At 40.2% G+C, this 23,070-nt stretch overlaps 1 protein-coding gene across 3 annotated transcripts in view; it reads right to left on the reverse strand.

Annotated features, from left to right (window-relative positions):
• The window catches only part of aft (adrift), a 436,902-nt gene that overhangs the window by 298,253 nt on the left and 115,579 nt on the right, over nucleotides 1-23,070 (reverse strand). The gene's annotated exons all lie outside the window — the stretch shown is intronic.

Consider the following 23,070-nt stretch of genomic DNA (forward strand, 5'->3'; position numbering starts at 1 on the left):
TTTTTGTTTTTTTTTTTTTTTTATTACTGTGATTGCTAATGATGAAAACCAGAAGAAGAAGAAGAAGAGGAAGAAGAAGAAGAAAATCGTGTACTTTTGTATGTCATTATGTAATACAAGGAAACAGACAGACAGACAGACAGACAGACAGACAGACAGACAGACAGACAGACAGGAGAGAAGTGTATTTCAAGATAAGGGATCAACAGCTATATCCCAACAGAGTATAATCTAATGTACAAATGAATAACAATATTAATGTATAGCAATTACTGTAATTATGTTTCTTTTTTTTTTACAAGTTGCTTTACGTCGCTCCGACTCAGACAACTCTTATGGGGACGATGGGACAGGAAAGGGCTAGGAGTGGAAAGAAAGCGGCTGTGGCCTTAATTAAAGTACAGCCCTGACATTTGCCTGGTGTGCAAATGGGAAACCACGGAAAACCATTTTCAGGGCTGCCGACAGTGGGATTCGAACCCACTATCTCCCGAATACTGGATACTTGCCGCATTTAAGCGACTGCAGCTCGGGCTCGGTAATTATGTTTCTTAAAAGGTCCTCAAACATGAGTGTCATTAAATGTGATAGTGCTGATCTCTGGCAAGGCAGTGACCGCTTTATTGTCGGTAGAAAGCATTTCACAGAGGGTGTCTACAAACAAGGGTTTACAACACGTTCGCAATGGAGCTCAATAAAACTTTTTCTTCTACCTGTTGTAAGTGCAATTCTCCTGTCTTCCATATTGTTGAGGTAGATATACAACAGCACAGCACTAACAAGTGTATTTTCAGTGCTTTTCTGCATATTTTTTCATGTACTACGTGCAGAACACGACAGCCCACAAGAAGGTGGGTATATATCACAGGTGGCACACACACAATCTACCCTTTTTCTTGTCACGGCCACCCCAAATGCTAGCCCAGATCTCTTGAGGAGCACTGATTTATCTGGTAATCATTAACGCTATTAGTAAGACAGTACAGATTTGTAAACTCATCAAGTTTTCCCATCATTATTGATGGTTTTGGGAGTTATTTCTCATTGTTGTATACACTAATATTATTGTTGCCTGTACATCTGATAGTAACGCTAAACATCATGACTTCTCCGGGACCTGTATGACAAGCAGTACTACACCACAATGAACGTGTAAAATTAGATGTAGTTACATCTCCATTTACACACCAAATCACATGCAGGTAAATAAAAATAATTTGTATTAATTCCCAAAATGGCAGGGGTGCTGCAAGAAAAGTTGTACTCATAACTGAAATAAGAGTACAAACAGATAGCCTTCTTTGATTTAAATCAGAAACAAACAAATTAGAAACTGAAGAAAAAATAGGATACAATTAAGGTAGACGCTTAATATTTTGAAGAACTCTTCAACGAAACTCATTTCTAACTGTAAGTAGGTAATGGAAAAGAATAAACAAGTGCAATTCAAGTCATATACATGAACAAAGGAGCAATGAAAGGGGAACACAATGACAGGTCAGTGTGGTATTTATCTGTCTCTTCCTTTTCCCTTTGTTTATTGAGCTTTCTTCTTTTCTGACACTTCCCACATTCCTACAGATTGAAGATATGTCAAAAAGGCCCCTCAATGAGTGTTAAAGCCTGCTCACCTGTTGAAGCTGGGAAGGAGAAACAAGCTCGCTAGCTCGTGGAGGGCTGAGAAGAACTAGGATTGATGTGGAGAGAGTCAATCTATCTGTTGACAGCAGTGTATGCAGATGTGGAGATTGTCCTTGCTCTTTTGATTTTCTATTTCTCCCTCTTCACACACTGACCTCTCATTTTGTTTCTCATACAATGTGCTAATTGTTCCTGTCCTTCTACCATGTGGTACAGCTGTCCCTATTCACTCAGTTTTATACAACCCGCAGATTATAGCCTAGCTTAAAAATATTGATCTTGGCTACTCAAAACAATGTCTGGTCTTAGTACTGTACCATTAAGCTATTCCGAAAGTAAAGTTTCACTCAGACTGGAGTAGACTCCATTGTTGGATGCGCATGAGAACGGTTGGCTGTTGAGAGAGCTCTTGCATTATTGTAGTGATAAAGTAGTGAAAACCTATTGAAATAGCTTAATTTTGTGTATATCTGATTCATTTAGTGCTGTTTATATAGTGGTGTTTAGTGCTTGTTGGTAGAAATTGGGAGTAGTAATAATTATTTAAATTTTGTAACAAGTAATTCAGTTGGTCTTCAGTAAATTACGTTTTCTAGGTTAAGTAGGCTAGCTAGGTGCACCTTGTTTCGAATTTAGGTTTAGGTAATACTTTAGGTAACAATATAAACTTTAAAAATATTTGTAAATATCTGTCGGTTCGTTGGTTGTACTTACAAAGGCAGATTATCATAAGGAATAGTACCATAACTTCTGCAGCAACTTCTCCGGTATTTCGTATAGATATACGTTCAAACTATCGCGAAGGTAATAATTTACTACATTAAAAAACACGATACGCCTGTAAACTTCCATTTAAAAAGAAGTTAAAGAGATTACACGGTAATAGTTAACAGTCGTATTGTTATTGATTATTGTCGCTCCTCATATTCAAATATTGCATTGTTGGCTACAGTCGTGAACAAAGGGTGTAGTGTAGTCAAGTAAATATAAATAAAAATCAGCTGACCTTGTATTCCATTCATTTGTACTTCTGAGTAGGTAGTTAGTATCCGTAATTTATATTTCGCTCCCTCGATCTTTCAGTATTTAAGAGCGGTTAGCTAATAATAATAAAGTTCATATATCCCAGTAATTGCAGTTCAAGTCCCTGGTGTAGTAGTAGTAGTTTGATAGAAATATTTGAGAAATTATTATAGACAACCTCGTATTTTTCAGTAGGCCTAATTAAGGACATTTTTTTTTTTCTCCGTCCCGTGGAGTAGGGAAAATAATAGTAATCCACCAGCTGTAATAATCACATAACCACATTTCAGTAGAATTGTAGTGAAGATAAGGTATAATATATTAGATAGTATCTTGCCAGTAATATTCGTGTTTTTCTTCGTGTACGGCAATCCTTTTGATACTTAAGCATTTAACCAAACGCAGTGTAGTGTAGTGTAGTATAGATACAGTACATTTAGATAGTGCCGTATCTTGCCTGCTATATTCGTGTGTTATCTTTCGTGTATATCTATTAGACCGTAATACTAATAATAATAATACTAATAATAATACTAATAATACTAATAATAATTTGTCTAAGCATTTAGCTTCGTTGGTAATCTTTGAGTACAGTAGTTCTTGCAAATTTCATTTCTGTTGTGCTTAGTAGTGACATACGGTACGGTACCGGTATCGTAATTAGGATACGTCTGAAAGTAGTTTAAAAATTACTGTAGTGTACTGTACAGTAGTATACGAGTAATATCCTATTAGAATTTAGTGTGCTTATTTTATTATTGTAAAATATTTGTGTAGTACTGGTGTAGTAGAGGTATCGGTAGAAACTCTTACTAAAATATTGTTGAAATTAGGATAGGCTTAATTGCAGTTTGGAATTGTGTAGTTCTTGTGTATTACTTTCGATATTCAGTAATTAACAGCAGCTTTTATCCTGTTAGGGGTTGTAGGATAAAAAAATAGAGCACGACTAAGTAGTATTGTAGTGTAGTCATACCGGTATATTAATTACCTTATTGTTGTGTACTATCCCAGACAATATATCCCTCCGTTCATTTATTTTTTTGCAAATAAGTTATTTTATTTTTTTTAATTTAAAAAAATGTTCCCCCGTAAAGAATGGCTAAGGAGCGCGAGTGTACTTATTGTGGGTGTGGTGAGGCAATGAGGGGTATGAGGGAGGAGTTGGAAAGTTTGAGGGAGATAATTAGGATTCTCACAGAAGACAGGAAGGAAGATAGGACTCCCTCAAACAACGTACAGGTTACAGTAGGTGTACAAGAGGGAGGGGAAGGAAAGGGAGGAGTTGTAGAAGACAGGTGGTCTAATGTTCTAAGGGGAAGGAGATTGCAGGCCAAGGGCTCTATTCAGGATCAGAATTCAGGACAGGTGTCTGTGCGAAATCGGTACGAGTCACTCCAGGTAGAACAACAGAGGGAAGATGAGGGACAGGAAACTGTTGCTGAGATGCGTGGAAGTAGGAGGAAGGGAAAAGGTAGGAAAGGGAAATGTAGAGTAGAGGATAGGAAAAGACAGGTGAAACAGGGTCATGGGAAGGAGAAAAGGGAGGAGGAAGTAGCTTCTGCAGCTATCAGGAAAGATCGGGCTGACCAGGAGGGGAGGGGATCAAATGAGGTGGGTAGGGTTGAGGCTCTGGTCATGGGGGATTCCATCGTTAGACACGTGGAGAAAGTGTGTGGAGGAAAGGGAACCAGGGTAGAATGTTATCCAGGAATTAGGTTGAGGCAGATGTTGAGGAAAGTAGAAGAGAGGGAGGAGGGGAAGGAGAAGGTGGTAGTGTTTCACGTTGGTACCAACAACGTAAGGCAAGCTGATATAAGTACCAACATAGTTGGAGATGTGTGGGATCTGGTAAATGCAGCACGGGTGAAGTTTAAGAAAGCGGAGATTGTTATTAGCGGAATACTGTGTAGGAGGGATACTGACTGGAGGGTGATTGGGGATTTAAATGAGACTATGGAGTGGGTATGTGGGAAACTGGGAGTGAAATTTCTAGATCCTAATGGGTGGGTAGGAGATAGGGATCTGCGCTCGGATGGCCTTCATTTAAACCGCAGTGGTACGTATAAGTTAGGAAATTTGTTTGGAAGGGTAATAGGGAGGTACATTCAGAGAAACGGGATGGCCTAGGGAGCGGTGATAAGGGAACAGGGAACTGGAAATCAAGTAGGGATGATATAAAATTGTTAGTGTTGAACTGTAGAAGTATTGTAAAGAAAGGAATAGAATTAAGTAATTTAATAGATATATATTTACCAGATATTGTAATAGGAGTTGAATCATGGCTGAGAAATGATATAATGGATGCAGAAATTTTCTCACGGCACTGGAGTGTGTATCGTAGAGATAGGATAGGAAAGGTGGGAGGGGGAGTTTTCATTCTGGTGAAAGAAGAATTTGTAAGCTACGAAAAAGTTAAAGATGAGACACATGAAATTCTAGGTGTAAGGCTCATTTCTAAAGATAATAGGCAACTTGATATATTTGGAGTGTACAGATCGGGAAAGGGTAGCACTGATGCGGATTCGGAATTATTTGATAGGATAGTCAGCTATGTGGGAAACGACATGGAAAGAAATGTGATTGTAGCGGGAGATCTGAATTTGCCAGATGTCAATTGGGAAGGAAATGCGAACGACAGGAAGCATGACCAACAAATGGCAAATAAGTTAATATGGGAAGGACAGCTGATTCAGAAAGTGATGGAACCAACCAGAGGGAAAAATATTTTGGATGTGGTGCTGATAAAACCAGATGAGCTCTATAGGGAAACTGAAGTAATAGATGGTATTAGTGATCATGAAGCTGTTTTTGTGGTAGTTAAAAAGAAATGTGATAGAAAGGTAGGTCTTAAAAGTAGGACTGTTAGGCAGTACCATATGGCTGATACAGCAGGTATGAGGCAGTTTCTAAAAAGAAACTATGATCGGTGGAAAACGGTAAATAAAAATGTAAACAGACTCTGGGATGGGTTTAAAGAAATTGTTGAGGAATGCGAAAACAGGTTTGTACCTTTAAGGGTGGTAAGGAATGGTAAAGACCCACCTTATTATAACAGAGAAATAAAGAGACTAAGAAGGAGGTGCAGACTGGAAAGAAATAGAGTTAGAAATGGCTGTGGAAGTAAGGAGAAATTGAAGGAACTTACTAGAAAATTGAATCTAGCAAAGAAGGCAGCTAAGGATAACATGATGGCAAGCATAATTGGCAGTCATACAAATTTTAGTGAAAAATGGAAGGGTATGTATAGGTATTTTAAGGCAGAAACAGGTTCCAAGAAGGACATTCCAGGAATAATTAATGAACAAGGGGAGTGTGTATGTGAGGATCTTCAAAAGGCAGAAGTATTCAGTCAGCAGTATGTAAAGATTGTTGGTTACAAGGATAATGTCGAGATAGAGGAAGAGACTAAGGCCAAAGAAGTAATAAAATTTATATATGATAACAATGACATTTACAATAAGATACAAAAGTTGAAAACTAGAAAAGCAGCTGGAATTGATCATATTTCTGGGGATATACTAAAGACAATGGGTTGGGATATAGTACCATATCTGAAGTACTTATTTGATTATTGTTTGGCCGAAGGAGCTATACCAGATGAATGGAGAGTTGCTATAGTAGCGCCTGTGTATAAAGGAAAGGGTGATAGACATAAAGCTGAAAATTACAGGCCAGTAAGTTTGACATGCATTGTATGTAAGCTTTGGGAAGGCATTCTTTCTGATTATATTAGACATGTTTGTGAAATTAATAACTGCTTCGATAGAAGGCAATTCGGTTTTAGGAAAGGTTATTCCACTGAAGCTCAACTTGTAGGATTCCAGCAAGATATAGCAGATATCTTGGATTCTGGAGGTCAAATGGACTGTATCGCGATTGACATGTCTAAAGCATTTGATAGGGTGGATCATGGGAGACTACTGGCAAAAATGAGTGCAATTGGACTAGACAAAAGAGTGACTGAATGGGTTGCTATATTTCTAGAAAATAGATCTCAGAGAGTCAGAGTAGGTGAAGCTTTGTCTGACCCTGTAATAGTTGAGAGGGGAGTTCCTCAGGACAGTGTTATCGGACCTTTATGTTTTCTTATATATATAAATGATATGAGTAAAGGAGTGGAATCGGAGGTAAGGCTTTTTGCGGATGATGTTATTCTCTATAGAGTGATAAATAAGTTACAAGATTGTGAGCAACTGCAACGTGACCTCAAAAATATTGTGAGATGGACAGCAGGCAATGGTATGTTGATAAACGGGGCTAAAAGTCAGGTTGTGAGTTTCACAAACAGGAAAAGTCCTCTCAGTTTTAATTACTGCGTTGATGGGGTGAAAGTTCCTTTTGGGGATCATTGTAAGTATCTAGGTGTTAATATAAGGAAAGATCTTCACTGGGGTAATCACATAAATGGGATTGTAAATAAAGGGTACCGATCTCTGCACATGGTTATGAGGGTGTTTAGGGGTTGTAGTAAGGATGTAAAGGAGAGTGCATATAAGTCTCTGGTAAGACCCCAACTAGAGTATGGTTCCAGTGTATGGGACCCTCACCAGGATTACCTGATTCAAGAACTGGAAAAAATCCAAAGAAAAGCAGCTCGATTTGTTCTGGGTGATTTCCGACAAAAGAGTAGCGTTACTAAAATGTTGCAATGTTTGGGTTGGGAAGAATTGAGAGAAAGAAGAAGAGCTGCTCGACTAAGTGGTATGTTCCGAGCTGTCAGCGGAGAGATGGCGTGGATTGACATTAGTAGACGAATAGGTTTGAATGGCGTCTATAAAAGTAGGAAAGATCACAATATGAAGATAAAGTTGGAATTCAAGAGGACAAACTGGGGCAAATATTCGTTTATAGGAAGGGGAGTTAGGGATTGGAATAACTTACCAAGGGAGATGTTCAATAAATTTCCAATTTCTTTGAAATCATTTCGGAAAAGGCTAGGAAAGCAACAGATAGGGAATCTGCCACCTGGGCGACTGCCCTAAATGCAGATCAGTATTGATTGATTGATTGATTGAACGCAAGTACTCCCAACAAAGTTATATAGAATGAACAACTTCATAGTATGTCAAGGAAGTCCAGATGGACACAATAGCGGAATAGGTATCAACATGATGGCAGTGTCAAGAAAACAAAAAAACATCAGATTTGGATTGTTGAGGAGAGCCAACACTGTGATAAAAAGACGGACATTTTCATCAGATAAACGCATCGACGATTATAGTCTTCAATTAACCTTATAAGACTCCAAGAAAAGAAGAGTATTGCAAGAAAAGAACAAATCAGAGAGTATGCGATAGTAATTTATCATGAAATAAGACAAGAAATACGTATAAGATGCGTTATCTACATATTAAATGCTAGGCAAGATTCAATAACCAACATGCCATAAAACGTCGACCGGATTGAGAAGAATAAATAGTTGAGAAACTACGATAACAAAATAACACTGTGAATTCTATTGAATAAACCAGCAGATTCAGATATTAGAAGTTTATGCAGATTTGTAAGGTCTAACAAAGATATTAGAGATATAAGCAAGAATCTTGAAAATCTTGTTTAATTAGAAGGCTTTGAACATTTAACCATGTATCAGCTGACTACATACATGTTTTTGATTTGCATGAATGAGCAAGACGAGATGGCATATCCTTAAAAAATGGGAGATGGACCGCCTGAATGACCTGACCCGAGGCATGACCAGCCGAGACCAAGGAAGATAACTGGTTAGCCAGCTGCCAGCCACAGGAGCCGTTTCCAACAGCGGAGAATTAAACAAACCTAGGCCAGTCCAGAAGCAGAGGAAGGAAGATAAGTTTCTTGTACAAATTTTTTTTTTTTTTTTTTGCTAGGGGCTTTACGTCGCACCGACACAGATAGGTCTTATGGCGACGATGGGATAGGAAAGGCCTAGGAGTTGGAAGGAAGCGGCCGTGGCCTTAATTAAGGTACAGCCCCAGCATTTGCCTGGTGTGAAAATGGGAAACCACAGAAAACCATCTTCAGGGCTGCCGATAGTGGGATTCGAACCTACTATCTCCCGGATGCAAGCTCACAGCCGCACGCCTCTACGCGCACGGCCAACTCGCCCGGTTTGTACAAATTTACGTAGTTTGATGGAGAATAATTTTATTAGATTGTATATAGCAGAAATATAGTTGTAAGACAGTTTTTGATCTTCAGAATTAACCTTTTAACATGTTAGATCCTCACGAGTGACTTCATGATAATTCGATTTAAAAGGAAGTACATAGTCGTCTATGGATACAAGCAACTCCCAATTTTAAGGAAGGGAATAATGATTTAAGTAATGTTATGCCGTAGCTAAAAATAAAGTTCATGTCAGAAGCAAATGTTATAAAATCATTTAGAATCCAAGTGTTAGTTTTGAGATGAACGTAGGGAACATATTCAGAGTATGCAGATATGTAATACAGTGGTATTATAAGATAGGTTATGAGGTATTGGACTGTAAACATGTAAGATAAATGTTATGACGAGTTAAGAAGATACTGATCCAGTGTTAAAGATTGCTTGTGCATCGGTAGAATGTGTTATTAGGAAGAGATAATGATAATAAGAAGAAATACGAGTTGAACTGGATGCTTTATAAAAATTCAAAGTTGATATATGAAAGAAGAAATGGAAGATGATTTAAATAAGAGTATATTCTACGTCGGGATTGAAAAAAAAAAGGGAATATTTAATGTAAGGAATATAAATATCGATGCAAGCTAGGATCACATGTTATTAATCAAGTAACGTGCCATGTAATCAAGAGATCACGTTACTACTACAATTCGCAACATACCCTAACCTCATATAAAATAGGATAATAGGTCATGATCATCAAATAATATCCCTACTATGAATAAATATTGGTTATACTTGGACATGAAAGTAGAACTTCACATATATAGATAGCTGCATTCATTTAAATTGATCTTGGCATAATTTGAGTAATAAGAAATGATCATTGCTGTTGAATGCGAGAACGTATATGGGTTAATATTTTTTTTATGTCTTCGGAAATAAGTTTTCCTAAATGAAAGCGATATATTCGAGATCTTATAGTCTTATTTAGAACTAGTTAAGGTTGTATATAACATGATTGATTCCATGATTACATTAACTTAGAAATGTGAATTTGAAGCATATTCTTGAATAGTAAGGTAGTTTTTAGTTATTGACAGCTAATTTATGGCTGAGGCAAACAAGAAACTTGTCAGAGTTCTGAAGGCTTACGAGAACCATGAAAAGAATTCATGAGATAATGTATTAGTCAGGCTAGAATTCAGAACTTGTATTCAGATGTAAAGCTATGAAACATTAATATTATTGAGCTGTTGTAAGAACAAGTTAAAAGTATTACAAATGACAACTTATGTTAATTGAAAGGAATATGATTTCAATTCAACCAGATTTCCCATAAGGAGATTATAATTATTTAGAATGTCATTTGATTGATTGATTGATTGATTGATTGATTGATTGATTGATTGATGTTTAAAGGGGCCTAACAATGAGGTCATCGGCCCCTAATGGTACGAAATGAGATGAAATGGAATGACAACTTTAAAGTTCAAAATCCTCCACAGACCAGAATTCAAAGCGTGAGGACGAAGAATGAATGGATGGACGGATATGAATTTAAAACGATCAGTGGATCCGACCCACAGCGCCTCACATGTACACAAGCTGGCACAAAACAGTAGTATTACTGACTATGGGACTGCTTCTATAGCATGATGCTGAATCGATAATGCTTATAGTCGAAACGGGTCAAAAATCCAGGTCATCAGCCCCTCATAATGATATTGATCGCTAGGAAAGTAGAACCATGCTATGTGTAATGTTGCGGTATTAATCAAAAGTAGCGGAAACTCGCAGTATTCCACAAATTATGGTACTATTCACAGGTAAAGCTTGGCAGCTCCAACTGAGACCCCGCAAGGAATGCAAACTTGGAATAACTCCCTCCTACCCTTCTGTCCCTCGTCATGCACGACCAATACTGTACAAGGGTGTACAAAGGTGTGTCTCCTCATGAGCCAATAGAAGTGAAGTCGCCCAATATTGCCAATTAGCGACTGCAATTCCGTGCTCGCCTAGCTCTCAAGGGAGACGTTTCCGTTAAGTCAGAATTGAAGTGCTCTAGCTCCGTGCTTTGTATGTCACTGTGCACAGCTTGGCAACACCAAGCATGAACCAGGCCTAAACAGGCAGTGCTGCCTGGTTTTTCTTATGCTGAGTGTTGCACTATACTGAGTGAGAGATTTTCCCTGACATCTTTCTTGGGATGTGATATTTGCCTTATCGGAAGTATAAATAAGTTACTATATCCATGCATTAAATTATGGCAAGTACTAAAAACAAAGTTGTTCATAACGAGGGAAGGGAGATAGTACGCAATGTAATTGTTTTCTGTGATTTAGAAAAGTCTACACAATGCTTTAGTTTGACTTTATGTCAAGCAACTAAACGATCTTCAGCGGCAACAGGAAAATCTGAGACATTTATTAAGAAAATCAGAAGGGAGGTGATAGTGGCAGAGCGTAATGAGACAAAATTATCCAATCCAGGTAAAAACAGAAAATTAGATAAGAAAATCATATTGGATGATATGGATAAGTGCGTTATCAGATAGAAGGTTCAAAAGTATTACGAAACGAAGAAGGAAATATCAACATTAGCGAAATTACGATCTACGCTCCGTAATGACATGGAATACAAGGGGAGTCGCAAACATCTGAGGCAAGTATTGCATTCAATAGGGTTTAAATTTAAGAAATGTCAAAATAGAAGGAAAATACTGAAAGAAAGGAATGATATTATGTTTAAGAGGTCGGTGTACCTGATAACTTTACGAGAGAATGACAAGCTGGGTGACAAGAAAACAAGTCATATTTTTGAATGAAACATATAGCCATCCATCATATATGTGAAGAAGTGTTGGCGGGACAATTCAACTGAAGGCGTTCGGAATTCAGACAGTGCAGGTCAGAGGTGGATCAGAGTTCATGCAGGTAGCGAAAAGGGGTTTTCGAAACCGACTTTCAATCTATTAGGTCGTGTTACGTACATTTAGTATGTGTTGAAGAGAAGTTAAGTACAGAACAAAAATGGCCAACCAGACACCAGTGGGATCCAAACCCACAACCTCCCGATTTCACGTCGGTTGCTCTACCAATTGAGCTATGGTGGCCTAGGCCATCTTTGTTCTGTTGGAAAGGATCTGAGCTACAGGTCTGGTACTACTACCATCTCACTGTAGAGTGCAAAATCGGGAGGTTGTGGGTTCGGATCCCACTGGTGTCTGGTTGGCCATTTATGTTCTGTACTTAACTTCTCTTCAACACGTACTAAATGTACGTAACACGACCTAATAGGTTGAAAGTCGGTTTCGATTACAATGCGGTCGTGAAAATTCAATATTCAACGAAAAGGGGTTTGTTCCAGGCAGGTTGTGTATGTTCAAGTCAAAGACTAAATCTGGAGATTACCATGACAAAATGAACAGCAAGAACTTCATCACTTGGCGTAAAACACAAGTGATACCGAACATACCAGAGAACTGTATCATAGTGATGGACAATGCGTTGTACCACACCCATCAGATTAATAAAGTACCTTCATCATCCAGCAGAAAATACGAATTAGAGACATGGCTAACGACAAACACCATATATTTTGATAAAAATCTACGCAAGTGTGAATTATTTAACTTGGTGAAATTACATAAACCAGCACCAGTATACGCCGTGGATGAATACTTGAAATCTTTGGGTCACTCAGTTCTAAGATTACCTCCTTACCGCTGTGATCTGAACCCAATTGAATTAATATGGAGTGTTGTCAAACATCGAATTGCTGACAAAAACATGAAGCAGTTACCGAAGGACATGGAGCGCATCACAAGAGACGCCTTTGCAACTGTTAAGAGTGATGAGTGGAATAAAGAGTGTGGGCATGTTGACAAGTTACGAGCTGAGTACTGGAAGAGGGATAGATTGCTCGAAGACATTGAAGAACTAATAATACATGATAGTGGCAGTGAAAGTGATACTGATTCCAACTCTAAAAGTGACAGTTCAGTTCACAGTGGAATATCAGGAATAGAGGAATTGACTTGAGAATATAAACCTACGTGGTACTTTGCAGGCACCTCAACACTGAACTGGATATTCCTTCATTAATACGGTAAGTTAAAATAACTGTTTTTATTTTCTCTCCTCTGTCACTCCAACTGACTAAACTAGCGCTTACATCACTCACATTCCAGGGCCTTACTTCAACTTGTCGTGCTATAGTGTAACGCGCACGTGTAAAACAGACCTATGGTGTTTCGCACATTGCGGCGCTATTTACAGGCAACGCAAACCTATGACGATCCTCACATATGTGGACTAACTACAGGGACTCGTACTATCCTGTGAAATTCCTCACATAGTGGGAACTGAGCATAGGTAAGGCAGAACCATTGTGTCGCTCATATAGGGGTATGAATCACAGGTACTGTAGAACCCACCTCCTGCTTCACACACTGTCGCTACTAATCACAAACCTATTGCGTACCTAACATAGTGGTACTACGCACAAGTAAATGTGACCCATGGTGTTCCCTGCGTGATGGTACTAATTACAGGTAGTCTCATGGTTCTAATTGGAGTATCCCTTGATCGCCCCTTTTAGTTGCCTCTTACGACAGGCAGGGGATAACGTGGGTGTATTCTTCGTCTGCGTCCCCCACCCACAGGGGGTTGTGTGTTCGGTCCGCAAGAGGTATTTTATTTCCCTCAAGTCCGCCAGCAAGCTAGTTAGGACCCCCCTATCCGCCACTTGGGATGCGCCACATGGGAGTATCACATCTCCTCCTGCTACGCCAGCGTAGTAGATTCGTGGAAAATGTCATTTAAGGAAGGTTGTAAATAAGATTTTAGCCAATTTCAATATTGATGAAGTGAAGCATAACAGACGAAATGTGATCATTATAAAAATGAATTTATCAATCCAGAGATACAGAAATCAATCAATTTCAGATTTTAATTATACTCTAACTTTTTTTTTCTCTTCCAAAATTCATATACATTTTAGTTAATAAATAATGGTAGTTAAAACTTATTCGCGATGTTTGCTATAATTTAAGGTATCTTAGACTTAAGGAAATAAGTTGTTGGATGATCATGTCGACTTAGTAATGCGTCTGATGAAGACGTCCATCGAATCCTCAGGTACTTTGATAATAATACTCAGCGCATCAACTTTCCTTTGACCCCACGTAAAACAACTTATACATTCAAACACCCCGAGAAGCTGGCTGGGATTCCTTTTACGTACACCGACCTGGACGCGGGAAGGGTGTAGTACACTTTCTATAATTTGGTTATTCATGTCAACCAAATGAGCATTAATGATAAAATACCAAATGATGGTAGAGAATTGTGAAAATTCTGTACCACAGGAACAACATGTACAGAGAATATGATGGCTGAATTACTAGAAGTACTATTGACATAATAGACATAAATGACAGCTTGTGATAGCCAAGCATGTCAAAAGTTAGAGGAGAAAGCCGGAGCTCATTAGTCGGAGGTTCGAGTTCGTGTTCAACTAATATTTTTATTACATTGTTGATGTTTGTGCGAGACATACTGTTTAAAACAAATCTAAATCATGACCAGTTATAATAATGCAGGTACTCTGCTATGTCTATTTCGAAGCAACTCTTAAAAGAGGTGCACCTCTGTGGTGTAGTGGTTAGTGTGAATAGCTCCCATCCCCAGGAGGTTCGGATTCGATTTCCGGCTCTGCCACGAAATTTGAAAAGTGGTATGAGGGCTGGAAGGGGGTCTACTCAGCCTTGGGAGGTCAACTGAGTAGAGGGGGGTTCGTTTGCCACCTCAGCCATCCTTGAAGTGGTTTTCCATGGTTTCTCACTTCTCTTCTAGGTAAATGACGGGAAGGTTGATACCCAACTTCAGGCCACGGCCACTTCCTTCCCTCTTCCTTGCCTATCCCTTCCAAACTTCCAATCCCACCACAAGGCCCCCGTTCAGTATAGCAGCTGAGGCCGCCTGAGCAAGGTACTGGTCATCCTCCCCAGTTGTATCTGCTGATCCAAAGTGTCACGCTCCAAGATACTGCCCTTGAGGCAGTAGAGATGGGATCCCTCACTGAATCCAAGGGAAAAACCAACTCAGGATGGTAAACGGAGTAAGAAAGAAAGAACTATTTGCAGTAAAGTAAGCTATTACCAAGAGAGAGATGGAATGGGCTTGTGTACAGCCATTCGATTAATGAAGCAAATGTTGGAAATGACCACCTCCTTCGCTAATGCACAACTGAGTACATTTGAGAAGAGACATTCTTGCTTGATGCAACATATGTGGTGGAACCTGTCTGCAGCCTTCAGTGATGAGCCTCCGTAAATGATTCGGGTTCTCTGGCTCCTGTTCATAGGCTCTTTCTTTTTAAATAACCCCAAAGGAAAAATCTAGTGGAGTAAGGTCAGGTGATCTAGAACCCCCGCGTCCAATTCATCATCCAGGATATGTCTTATGCAAGTGGTTCCGTACAGCCAACTTCCAGTGTGGACGAGCTCCATCCTGCTGGAACTACATCCTGAACTGTGAACTGTGTCATAAGGGGGAACACTCTTCACTAACAGTGGGAGGTATTCACAGAGACACTGTGGATAGCATCGTCCCATGAGGTTTCCATCAAAGAAATATGGTCCAATTATCTTGTCACCTATTATCCCGCACCACACATTGATGCCTCACTGTACCCTTATCCAATACGGATTTTCAACACTCCAGTAATGGATGTTGTGACTTTTAACAGTTTCGTTGTTGTGAAATCTGGATTTGTCACTAAAGTTAATGTCCGTTAAGAAATCTGCGTCAGCTTCAACTCTTTGCAATATCAGTGCGAAAGTTCTATCTGTTTTTGAAAGTCATCTCCGTGAAGTTCCTGGTATAGTTGTTGATGATAGGGGTGGAATTTATGATGGTGCAGTATGCGCAGTACAGATGCATCGCTGAAGTTCAGTTCATTTCCAATGGCCCGTAAGCTTGTATGTGGGTTGTACGCAATTGCATTTTGAACAGCTTCTTTATTATTTTCAGACATCACTGGAACATCCTGAACAGGGGGTAATACATGAAATAACCATGTTGCAAGCAACCGTCTTTCAACACGTCAAAATGTATCTCGAGTTGATAGCCTTTGTTCAGGAAATCATTCTTGATACAAGCGTCTGGCTTCCCGTGAATTCTGTCTTGCTTCCCCATAAAGTAGCATAATATTCACATAATTGTCCCATGAATACTTAATATTTGCTTTCGCACTAATTGTACAGTAGGTGTTCGCAGTTTGCTACAAAGATTACAACGTGCTTTGTTATGTGCCCAACGAGTCAAACGTGTGCAGCTGCTTGGTTGAATGGGTGTCATAATTTTGACAGTAAGTGCAGGGCGCTTCATTAGTTGTAGAAAAGAAAAAAAAACATGGCACAACAACCCCGAAAGGCCTTAGCCTACCCAGAGACCGCTTGTCAGCCCGAAAGCCTGCAGATTATGAGGTGTTGTGCGCTCAGCACGACAAGTCCTCTCCACCATTATTCTTGGTTTTCTTTTTTTTTTTTTTTTGCTAGGGGCTTTACGTCGCACCGACACAGATAGGTTTTATGGCGACGATGGGATAGGAAAGGCCTAGGAGTTGGAAGGAAGCGGCCGTGGCCTTAATTAAGGTACAGCCCCAGCATTTGCCTGGTGTGAAAATGGGAAACCACGGAAAACCATCTTCAGGGTTGCCGATAGTGGGATTCGAACCTACTATCTCCCGGATGCAAGCTCACAGCCGCGCGCCTCTACGCGCACGGATTCTTGGTTTTCTAGACTGGGAATTTGTTGTAGGTGTTTGCCATGTGAAAGTCGAATGTTATTATTCCCTTCTTATGCATGCTTTCTTTGTAAAGATGAAAAACATCTTTCGAGACTCAAGGAAGTTAAACCTCAATTATGAATGCTTTTATAAGTATAATATATATATATAAAGCAGAATGTCTGTCTGTCTGTCTGTCTGTCTGTCTGTCTGTCTGTCTGTCTGTCTGTCTGTCTGTCTGTCTCTTATACAAATCCGTACCGTTCCACCAATCTGAACCAAATTTTGTATACTTACCTCTTAGGACCCTACGGGTAACCCCATCTACAAGAAATTTTAACATCCCTCTCCATTCCCTAGATTTAGGTCCTTTGGCATATTAACAAAGGCTAATATAGGCGAAATAGCCAATTTGTCATACAAGGAAGAGACAAAGCTCATTTTAAGCCTCACGGTGCGAAGAACAAAACTTGGTGAGGCCCTAAGGGCTCCGAAACCATGTTTTAAGGGCCTAAAACCAACCATTTTGGAGATATTGCCATCACATACCCCGCTCTAGGAATTGGATGAAGAAATGACTAGCTATAATCATGGCAACGTCAGCTCAAGGATTCTGCAGTGTGTTTGAAGTAGGCATGAGCGTAAATGTAGGTTGAGCCAAGGAGAGATTCTGCTACACATGACTGTCTCGAGAAAAGCACTGTGGAGGTAGGCCTAGCAGTTGTGGTCGGGAGGGGGCGTCCTATAAAAATAATCGAAAATAGTGTCGAATCCACAGGTTTTGGGGTTGCTGAGATGAACAGTGACACTCCGCATGTCCAAGTTAAGCCCCATCGGCATGGGGGTGAGAAGGGCTGAAAAAAGTCCAAAATGGCTCAGTTTATGGATTTATGTGTGTGCACCCCTCTGAGTGGGAGTGGAAAGGGGATAAAGTATAAAAGTAATAGCAAACGACCAATATTACAGTAGAATACATAGTTTGAGGTCACAGATGAATAGTGACACTCCAGATGTCGTTTAAGTCCAAGTTCACCCGCAGAGGCATGGGGGTGAGAAGGGGTGAAAAAGAAAATATCCGAAATAACCGAGATTATGGTTGAATGTATGTTCTAGCATAGCTTTCACACAAACATAGTACATACATGGCTTAATACCTGAAAAAATGACTGTGGGGGAGAACTCCCAAACACCGTGATAATTTGGATGCCGTTTAAGTCATAGTTCAGGCCCCATCAGAATGAAGGTTGAGAAGGGGTGAAAAAGAATATCCAAAATGACCGAGATTATGAATGTATGTATTATATTCCAGCATAGCTGTCAACTAAAATTGGTGCACACGACTTACTATACTATCTGGAAAAAATTACGTGGGTTTAGACACCCCTAGCACCCCTGGCGGAGGGGATGATACTAAAAAGAATCGAAAATGACAAATATTACTGCCAAATCATTAGTTTTGGGGGTTGCTTACATGAATACTGACACTCCGGATGCCTTTAAGCTTGACAATCATTCCCCATCAGCAAGGGGATGAGGAGTGGGCGAGAAGGCGTGATAAAGAAAATGTCCAAAATGTCCCAGATTATGGACATATGTATGTATGTTCCAGAACAGCTCTCAACTAAACTCGGTATGGCTATGAATTATTATCTCGAAAAGATACTGTAGGGGTATGAAGCCCTTGGGGGAGGGGGTGACATGTAAAATAATTACAGCCGATATTTTTATGTATTGAATAGGTGGAATAATTAAACTTGGTTATTTATTTGATTTCATTGTACATTTCAATATGGACCAAAATATGAGAATTATAACATGATATTAGTTTCATTGACAAGAAACAAAATAATCTGTAAGACTTGAAATTAAACGCATAACAACAACAACTCTTAAACTACACAATATTTCTTAATCAGTCAGCATCACAATACCAAAATCTACAAAAATTCACTTCACACAAAATTAACAGGTAACATAATACCAAAAAGTAAGCAATCAATAACATGCCTGGGCAGCGCCAGGTAATATAGCTAGTAAAAGAAAAAAAAAAGAAAAACTGAAATGCTCGTATCTAGATTCGCACTCCGAATCCCTAAGTAATAATAATAATAATAACTTAAATGTTTCCACCTTTTCAATACAATATATTCACAAAATTACAAAATTATACGGTACTAGTTTCGAATCCCTGCAAACGATCATATGCTGGCTGCAATTAGTACCATATAGCCACTCCAGGCGACAAACAGTAGGTCTCGTAACTCTGTACTAATGGAATAATCTAGGCTATCGCTTTGAAACTGTTGAATTTTTCTGAACTTGAATCTGCAGACAGGTTTACCTTGCTGCAAACACCGCAGTGTACTAAACAATCATGTCTCTCTTAAGCCCAGATAGTTTCAACCATTTCCTAGGTGTAGAGATGTACCTATTACTTGGTTGAACAAGTCCTGCATAATATTTCAGGTGATATTCAAAATGCATTTGTCCATAGTCGGTGATTACATGGCGATATTCATTATGTCTATTTATTATAGCTTGCTTAGAAGAATATCTGAGAGTTCGGAAAAGTCAAGTCTTCATAGAGGATACCTACGCGAGTATGAAATGAAAATTAAAAAGGCATGACTCAAGAAGGGTTTGAACCCTCTCCGCTCCAAGTAACCTATCCAGATACATGTACCATGCATAATTCCACGCAGCTACTTCCAGAGCGGAACCCTGTATTCATGAGAAGAGTGAAAGTCCTCGCTTATATGATGATGATGCTTGTTGTTTAAAGGGGCCTAACATCGAGGTCATCGACCCCTAATGGTACGAAATGAAAGAATAAAAATGTCAAATTCATCCACTGACCAAAAAAAAAAAAATAATAATAATGTTGTCATGAAGAATGAATGGATGGATGGACATGAACCCAACAAAAAAAAAAAAGAAACAAACAACCAAAATACAGTGGATCAGACTCAAAGATCATACATAATTGATTACTGACCAAGGGACCACTCATAAGGCACGATGATGCTTGATGTCGAAAGGGGTGCAAAATCCATGTCTAAGGCCCCACAGAATGGTACATGTCACGAGTAAAGTAGAACCATGGTATTGGCAGGTTGGGGTACTAATCAAAAGTAGCAAAACTCACGGTGTTCCACACAAGACGGTACTACTCACAAGTATTGTACTTCGTACAGGTAACGCAGACCTATGGTGTTTCTCACACAATGGCGCCACTCATAGCCAACGCAAACCAATGAGTTTCCTCACCTAGGTGTACTAGGCACGGATGGCGGTCCCACGGGCCCCATGGTGTTCCTCACAGAGTGGATACTAATCAAAGGCAACGCAGACCCACAGTGTCGCTCATATAGTGGTACAACACACAGGCTACGCCCATACCCGCGGTGGTGCTCACATGGGTATGACGCACGGGTAATGGAAACCCCCAGGCCACGCTCATGACTACTACTAAACACAAACCCATTTCGTACCGAAAATAGTGGTACTACTCGCAAGTACAGGCAACCCATGGTGTTCCCCGCGTGATGGTACGAATCAAAAGTAGTTTCATGGCTCTAATTCAATCATCCCTTGGTCGCCCCTTTTAGTCGCCTCTCACAACAGGCAGGGGATACCGTGGGTGTATTATTCGTCAGCCTCCCCCACCCACAGGGGGTGTGTGTTTGGTCCATGAGAGGTATTTTATTTCCCTCAAGTCCGCCGGCAAGCCGGTTAGGACCCCCCTATCCGCCACCTGGGACGCGCCACATGGGAGTATCACCTCTCCCCCTGCTACGCCTGCGTAGCAGGTTCGTGGTACTCGCTTATAAAAGTTACTGATGTGTTATAGCCTTATGGCCCGGTTTCATACCTTTATTGAACGCTCTTACATGGCACAAGCTATCAATCTGCTGTGCAGCATTTGCAAGTCATAAATTATAAAATACTGTGAAAAACAAGTTTCTACCAATTTCGATGTGATGAGACTAGTATACTAAATGGCGGTGAATTGAAATGTCCGTACTTGGACCTAACCTATCACGTTTCTACGATACAGCGACCACCCCTTTTCTTGATATAGATGTTGATTCCCATACGGAATCTGAAATATTTGTTCCGAATGAGTAAATTTATAATATCAATATAAATGGTCCGTTATTGGACGTTATAAATTTCCCAGCTAACTCATTCCCGGTTGCCAGCGCTTCGCCCTCGTGTGCTAGGCTGGGCTCATCAGTTGGTATCTAGCACACCTACCAAGACGCTGGCTAGTGCATACCGTGGAGGCCACTGCGTAGGCTAATTGTAGCCACTGGCAGTGCCAATGCACTATGAGACACTTCGTCTCATTATCAAAAATTGATGCCTGCTTGGCCATCAGATGATATAGATGTTGATTCCCATAGGGAATCTGAAATATTTGTTCCGAATGAGTAAATTTATAATACCAATATAAATGGTCCGTTATTGGACGTTATAAATTTTCCAGCTAACTCATTCCCGGTTGCCAGCGCTTCGCCCTCGTGTGCTAGGCTGGGCTCATCAGTTGGTATCTAGCACACCTACCAAGACGCTGGCTAGTGCATACCGTGGAGGCCACTGCGTAGGCTAATTGTAGCCACTGGCAGTGCCAATGCACTATGAGACACTTCGTCTCATTATCAAAAATTGATGCCTGCTTGGCCATCAGATGATATAGGTGTTGATTCCCATAGGGAATCTGAAATATTTGTTCCGAATCAGTAAATTTATAATACCAATATAAATGGTCCGTTATTGGACAGTATAAATTTCCCAGCTAACTCATTCCCGGTTGCCAGCGCTTCGCCCTCGTGTGCTAGGCTGTGCTCATCAGTTGGTACCTAGCACACCTACCAAGACGCTGGCTAGTGCATACCGTGGAGGCCACTGCGTAGGCTAATTGTAGCCACTGGCAGTGCCAATGCACTATGAGACACTTCGTCTCATTATCAAAAATTGATGCCTGCTTGGCCATCAGATGATATAGATGTTGATTCCCATAGGGAATCTGAAATATTTGTTCCGAATGAGTAAATTTATAATACCAATATAAATGGTCCGTTATTGGACGTTATAAATTTTCCAGCTAACTCATTCCCGGTTGCCAGCGCTTCGCCCTCGTGTGCTAGGCTGGGCTCATCAGTTGGTATCTAGCACACCTACCAAGACGCTGGCTAGTGCATACCGTGGAGGCCACTGCGTAGGCTAATTGTAGCCACTGGCAGTGCCAATGCACTATGAGACACTTCGTCTCATTATCAAAAATTGATGCCTGCTTGGCCATCAGATGATATAGGTGTTGATTCCCATAGGGAATCTGAAATATTTGTTCCGAATCAGTAAATTTATAATACCAATATAAATGGTCCATTATTGGACGGTATAAATTTTCCAGCTAACTCATTCCCGGTTGCCAGCGCTTCGCCCTCGTGTGCTAGGCTGGGCTCATCAGTTGGTACCTAGCACACCTATCAAGACGCTGGCTAGTGCATACCGTGGAGGCCACTGCGTAGGCTAATTGTAGCCACTGGCAGTGCCAATTCACTATGAGACACTTCGTCTCATTATCAAAAATTGATGCCTGCTTGGCCATCAAATGATATAGATGTTGATTCCCATAGGGAATCTGAAATATTTGTTCCGAATGAGTAAATTTATAATACCAATATAAATGGTCCGTTATTGGACGGTATAAATTTTCCAGCTAACTCATTCCCGGTTGCCAGCGCTTCGCCCTCGTGTGCTAGGCTGGGCTCATCAGTTGGTACCTAGCACACCTACCAAGACACTGGCTAGTGCATACCGTGGAGGCCACTGCATAGCTGGAAACGCAGTATAATGAGGGTCATGTATTTATATATAAGACACTTGGTCTTTGGTAAGAAAGATTTGAGACTGCTAAGCCATTTCTGTGGATTATTTCAGAAGAACGCGCATGTCTACTTTACCCACGCTAAGTCGACAGAAAATAGTGCCTATCAAATGAGGTCATCTAACCGGTTAATTTAATGAGAATAAATTTTAAATGTTCATGAACACTACTGCTAATGAGTTAACAAGTATGTGGTTACATCAAAAACTCTTTTTAAATACAGTTCATTTAAGTCGGAAAAGTTACGCAAGTTTTCTTGGCGGCAAAGGGAAAATGCCTGGAGAGAGGGGGTAGTGTCTATAAATAAGAAGGGATGCCATGTTGAAACCCCCTGCATTTGTATCACTGAAGCGTGAGAGAGAGGGTTGAACTGTGCAAGTAAATGGTTCGTCAAAAGAAGACTAAGGCCCGGTTTCACAGTATACAGTTAAGCCTTGGATCGGGCTTAAGCGGGAGCTTAAACTCTGGACGAGTTTCACAGTGGGGAGTGCAAGTGGTAAGCCGAGCTTATCTGTGACTGGCTTAAGCTATATGAAACTGAGGTTTAAGATAAGGATTCAGTTCAGATGGCAGAGCGCTGGCCTTCTTATAGCCCAACTTGGCAGGTTTGATCCTGTCTCAGTCCTGTG

The sequence above is a fragment of the Anabrus simplex genome, chromosome 3 (genome assembly GCF_040414725.1).
Source record: "Anabrus simplex isolate iqAnaSimp1 chromosome 3, ASM4041472v1, whole genome shotgun sequence".
In the NCBI taxonomy this organism is placed as follows: domain Eukaryota; kingdom Metazoa; phylum Arthropoda; class Insecta; order Orthoptera; family Tettigoniidae; genus Anabrus; species Anabrus simplex.